Source organism: Thamnophis elegans, chromosome 9 (assembly GCF_009769535.1).
Source record: "Thamnophis elegans isolate rThaEle1 chromosome 9, rThaEle1.pri, whole genome shotgun sequence".
In the NCBI taxonomy this organism is placed as follows: domain Eukaryota; kingdom Metazoa; phylum Chordata; class Lepidosauria; order Squamata; family Colubridae; genus Thamnophis; species Thamnophis elegans.
Genome location: NC_045549.1, coordinates 32,832,292 through 32,838,984, shown reverse-complemented (window position 1 = coordinate 32,838,984; position 6,693 = coordinate 32,832,292).

Here is a 6,693-nt window from a genome sequence, read left to right as displayed (position 1 = left end):
TTGACAAACTGGACTACTCATTGGAAGCACTAATTTTTGACACATAATGTAAAGGCAAAAATAATAGGAAAAGATTCTTGGAAATACCAAAGACGGGTGACAGAAGTCAAGATTGGATCTGGTTTTGAGGAGACATTTCGTTCTGAAGATTTTCCCAAACCTTGATGCTTTTTTGTTCCCGTTTATTATCTTTATGAGGTTGCTAAATGCATTAGGGGATTCTTCTGCCAGCATCAGCCCTTTAAGGTAGGTAAAATTAAGAAACAGGAACAGCTGATATGCTATTTACTGTTTCAGGGTAGAATAACAGAAGCTTGAAAACCTGTCATTTCTGTATGCCCAGTGGTGGGTTCCTACCGGTTTGGATTGATTCGGCCAAACCAGTAGTGGTTTGGCGGCCTGAGTCACTGGAACCAGCAGCGACCCAGGCCTGCCATGCCCCCAAACCGGTTCCAGTTCTTGCTTTGTTCTGCACATGCACAGAACAATTTTAATTGTACTGCGCAATGCACACACCAGCAAACCGGCAGTAGTGTCGGAACCCACCAATATGTATGCTCCATTCTCTCAAACAATCAAGGTGGTGTTCTCTGATCTTCTTTCTCACACTTTCCTTTTTCTGAAACTAGTAATCTTTTCTAAAAGTACACACATATCAGTGGTGGGTTTCAAATTTTTTTAGAACCACTTCTGTAGGTGTGGCCTGCTTTGTGGGAGTGGCTTGCTGGCCATGTGACCATGTGGGAGTGGCTTGCCAGCCATGTGACCGTGTGGGCATGGCCAACTTGTAAAATGTGGTGAAACTCATTTAACAACGCTCTTGCTTAGCAACCAAAATGTTGGCTCAGAAACTCTGGCATTTGAAGCACGCAAGTCTTAAAGCTGTCAAGTTACAAGACCCTTGCACTTCTAACTCTTTAGAAAAAAAAACCCAGGGGTGTTCAAACTTGACAGCTTTAAGACTTGTGGACTTCAACTCCCAGAATTCCTCCTCCAGTCTTGTTGGCTCAGGAACTCTGGCATTGAAGTGTGAAAGTCTTAAAGCTGTCAAGTTACAAGACCCTTGCACCCCTAACCCTTTAGAAAAAAACCCCAGGGGTGTTCAAACTTGACAGCTTAGGACTTGTGGACTTCAACTCCTAGAATTCCTCTTTTTGCTCTTCATCTTGATGATGTCCGGATGGGTGGGGGTAGGGAGCTGGAACCGGTTCTAAATGGCACTATAGATTTGTGGAACCTCTTCTATAGAAGAGATTAGAACAGGCAGGAACCCACCCCTGACACACATGCGCATGCATGCACACACATATACAAAATGGTTCAGTCATTCCTTCACCATTCCAAAGGTCAAGGGAACATTTCTTCACAGGCAGCATGACACCATCAACATGCCAGTTATACAGTATATCCCCAATCTGACTGATCAATTGATCCTCATAAGGCTTTTCTGGTGACTTTAACATGTTAGGGTTCAGATGGGTAAGAATAGTGGATTCAAAGGCTCTCTATTTCCAGGGATTTTCAAACTTTCTTCTTGAGGGGTTGCAAAATTCATACTTTACCTTACACTAGGAAGGGCATTTGGTAATTGATAAGTATGACTCATCCACTTACTGACTCATTTATCAAATGTTCCTGGAAAGATTAGCTGTAATGGCCGTTTATGAAAATTATGTCATTTCTAGAAGATTAACCCTAACTTTTTGTTGAAGAACTTATAAAGCTACATTATACTGACACATGTTTTGATCTGCTGCTTCTTGAAGGCGGCTACAAATGCTGGCTGATAATTACTTGAACATTTTCTTGGTTGATGCTCTGGACCTAACTGTTGTACTTTAGGTAAAGAAAACAGACTGGCAGGATGCTGTACCTTGACTGGTTGTGAGTACAGAACATTTCAGTGTTTCTTCTTTTATATAACTACTAGCCAATAATCCAGCATTGCCTGGGTATTTATTTATAGGGGGAAAATGTCCGGACCAAACGTAATTTCTAATGTTGGATTTTCCCCCTTACCAGAGAGAGCCCCCTCGTGGAGTACTGTGAAGCTGTTTCCATGGCAATTCCACTGCGCTGTACAGTAGAAGCCATTTTACGGTAGTACAGTAGAATTTATTTTAAGGCACAATAGGCTGTATCTTAACAGAATACCCCCCAAGGGGTTTTAGGGGTGTATTTCCCCCCAATATTTGTTTCCACAGGGTAAGCCATTTGTGTACCAAGTTTGGTTGAAATTGCTCGAGGCATTCAAGAGTTATGCTAGAACACACACACACACACACACACACACACACACATATGTACAAAGCAGGGACGTGCCGTCAGTAGAGGCAAGGGAGGCGGAGCCTCACCAGTCTCCTCAGGAAAAAGAAAGAAATGTAAATATATTTTTTTAAATAATTAAAGCCAAGATAGTTGCTACCAGATTCCAGCTCACAGTGGCTTGGTGTCTGCTTAGTGTTAACCAAAGCAGGAGGCGAGAGAACTCAGGGCCTCTTTTCCATAAGGAATTTTTCGCCTTCTAAAAGTTAATAAAGAGTTAAAAGGCAAAGAAGTTCAGATGGAAAAGAGGCACTAATTCTCTCGCCTCCTGATTTGGAAGCAGCCAATCGTGTCTTCTTGAGCACGCTTACGTTGGGCGGGGCGTGCTTCAGAGGAGAGAGGAGTGGGCGAGAAGGAGGAGGCTGCCTATTTGCTGCAGACCTGGGCACTTGGCGGCTCCCGCGATGCAAAGTGCCCCACCATCCCCGATGCTGCCGCCCGCTGCCCCGGCCTGCTTCTCCAGGCTCCACCGCTGGAAGTCCCGGATCGCCTCTGGGGGAAGGCTGGGTGAGAAGCGGAGCGAAGCTTCTCTGCGGCCTCCTGGCGCTGCCCAGAGGCTCTTGCAGGAGCACATGTCAGCGGCCGGCGGCCTGGAGCGGCCCTGGCTGTGAGACAAGGGAGCACTTAAAGCAGCCACTGCCATCGCTGCCACCGCCCCTCCTTTGCCCGGCGGGGCGGTGGTGGCGGCAGCGGCAGCGGCTACTTTAAGTGCTCCCTTGTCTCACAGCCGGGGCCGCTCCAGGCCGCCGGCCGCTGACACGTGCTCCTGCAAGAGCCTCTGGGCAGCGCCGGGAGGCCGCAGAGAAGCTTCGCTCCATTTTTCACTCAGCCTTCCCCCAGAGGCGATCCGGGACTTCCAGCGGCGGAGCTTGGAGAAGCAGTGGATGCAGGCCGGGACAGCGGGGGGGGGGGGGCAGCAGGGCACTTTGCATCGCGGGAGCCACCAAGCGCTGCCCTGCTGAGCCTCACCAGGTATCAACCTCACCGCACGTCACTGATACAAAGTTTGGTTGAAATTGCTCGAGGTATTCAAGAGTTATGCTGGAACACACACACTTGTATGTATGTATGTATGTGTGTGTGTGTGTGTATGTATGTGTGTGTATGTATGTATGTGTGTGTGTGTGTGTGTGTGTGTGTGTGTATGTGTGTATATATGTATATATATATATATATATATATATATATATATATATATATATATATATATATATATATAATCTCTATCTCATCATTTTGATGAAAACAATCATTTGGGTCTAATATAGGACATGAGGGGACAGACTATTGATGCCAAGATTATCCAAAGTTTATTCTTGTGAAAAAAAACCATATAAAAATGAAGCAGGTTACTATAAGTATGACTAAATGACATGCTAATTCATTAAAGATAGAACTTACTTTTGCTCCCTAAACTAGTCAATCAGCAGTTTTCCAGGCCTTTCTTACTGCATGATATAAAGTCATATTCATGTGGCTTGGCTAGGTGAAACTGTCCGTTTCCTCAGATTATCTAATTCCTTCCTTCTCCTCCTTTTTGTAGACATGCTTCACTACCACTGGAACATCAGTGAACATCAAGGTTGCCATTCTGCAATTCTGTAAAGCAAAATATTTCTTTCTAAAGCAGAATGTTGACCATGTTCTGGAAACACCAAAAATTATTTTCAAAGAAAAAGAGACACGGTGAAGGCAGTAGTGGTTGAAGTGCCGATACTGTCACACTCTACCTCACTGTTTAATTGTATTAATAGCTGTATAATCATACATTATAAATTTCCTTTCACATGCCACCTACAGGTAGTCTCAACCTATGATAGTTTATTTAATGATCATTCAAAGTTAACGGCACTGAAAAAAGTGACTTATGAATGTTTTTCACACTTAAGACCATTCCTAGGGTCATGTGATCAAAATTCAGACGTGTGGCGACTAACTCATGACACTTGCAGTGCCCCAGGGTCACGTGATCAGCTTTTTGCAAACTTCTGACAAGAGAAGTCCATGGGGAAGTCAGATTCACTTAACAACTACAGCGGTTCACTTAACAACTGTGGCAAGGAATGGCATAAAATGGAGCAAAACCCACTTAAAAAAGTCTCATGTAACAACAGACGTTTTGGGCCCAGTTGTGGTTGTAAGCCAAGGATTACCTGTATTGCTATGGCCAAATCAAATTGTCTTAATCTAACTTATCTGTGATTTGTATTTCAATGGTACACCAAGTAGAGCTACCAAATTTCAACTGCACAGATCAAGACAAACCATAGATAATAGAAAAGAGATACAGAACATGCCATGCTTCCATTAAAGGCACACCTGCCTTCTGGACTACCTCATCCCCTAAAGCCTGGCTGGCCCGAGTATATTCCTTTAAAAAAGGACTCTTTCTGGGTGTAAAGGTCAGGCGGTGAATGAGCCCGTGAGATGGGTGTAATTAATGACTGTTGTTGTCCTTGGCTATCACTATTTATATATGTAGTTTTACAGTTCTTCATTCTTACTGAATTTTTAATATTGTTAACTGCCAGGAGTCACTGTTGTAAGATGAGCAATCATATAAATGGAATGAATGAATGAATGAATGAATGAATGAATGGATTGATTGATTGATTGATTGATTGATTGATTGATAGATAGATATCTGGATGAGGTTAGATTAGAAGACTTCAAAGGTCCCTTCTATTCTGATACTGATTCTTATTTGCAGTCTTGGTCTGGTAGCTTTAACGCTAAGTTCAACTCTTATATTGTATGTGAATTTACAGTTTGTTCAAGAGATCATGATTCAATATTATATGTTGACTCAGTTATATGGTAGGTAATATCAAACTTATTCTACATATCAAATCCACAAGCATTAGAGATAATTTTCTGTAATAACTCTCTAAGAAAAAGAAAAGTAGCCACTAATACAAATATTAAGTCCAACTATGGCACTGCATGTGATTTGTAGACCAAAGTGTTTATAAATTCTGAAGTTTTCCCCAGAACCTCACACATTTTTTTTAAAAATTGTTTTGCTGCAGATCCCATGACCTACCAGTCTCTTAATTAAAATAAGAGTTCTTTCAAACATCTATTAAAAATATATGTATGAAAAAACTGAAAATAATTACTGGATTACAAAGAGAAAAAATACGTTCTATAAATATGTTTGTTAATGGCATGGCGATGAACTTTGTATGAACACAAAGCCTAAACTACACAATTTTTAGATTACAGAATTAGAGGAATTTGAAATTATGATTATCATTATGATTTGTGAAATTATGTGCCTATGAAGTTACGCTTATGAAAGTCCTGTAGGAAATTACTATAGAAAAGAGGAACTTCCTGAAGTTGCTAATAGCCCTGACATTGTTTCTTTATTTGCCAGACATTTACCATGTGGCATACTTTCACAGAAACAACACTTGCCTGCTAAAACTTGGAAAACTGTGTGCAATGTCTCCACCTGCTGGCATCTCTGGTTAAAAAATAATTGTATTGAGCTTTATCATGATGATTCCTTAAAAAGATCTTACCTAAGAGGTACATTGAATATAACTTACTTCCTGTAAGATGTTATTTATGGAAGAAACTTAAGAATTGTATCACTGATAAATGCTTGTTGTTACATTTATTAACTCTACACTAATACAAAACCACGAGTTGCATACAAATCTGCTGGACAACTCTTCAATCATAAATGCTGTGGGGCTGAAACAAGAATTCATCTTAGCCCCACTCTTGCTTATTATTTGTACAAAAATGTTTATTAAGCATTTATAAAATCTAGATCTATGCACTCTGAAATTAATGGGGAACTAACTTCCTTTTCTATTTTATATAGGTTATGATGCAATTTGGCCACTAATGCAGCTTGGTTTTATGAGGGTCTTAAGGATTTAACAAACAGCAGCTTGTTATCAGCCATCAAAAGCAAAGTCATAGTATTTTCCAACATCTCTAAGTTTTATAAATAGTGTATAGACAATCAGACCACTGAACAAGTTCCTTGGTTGAGATACATAAATGTTACTTCAGTTTGCTAGAAAGAAAACAGTTCAAGTTAATTATGCCATTTCTGAATCTCTAAGAGTGCAACAGCAATTTGAATGCTTTATCAGATATAGGAACATAATTTTATCGCTGCTGCTATTAAATTATTTATTAAAAAGCTAGCCACACATTTTTATATGGGGCATATATGTCTAGGGAAACAGTTCTATACTTAGAAAACTCAAGGAAATGTGGGTTGGGTGCTATGGAGTCTGTGCAACTGTGAGGAAAAAAGGGAGGCTGGAAGGCAGGCTCCCCCACCAACAGAGAGTTGTCCCAGCCTTGAAGTATCTCATTTTGTAAAATAGGTGTTTTGTGTGTTGA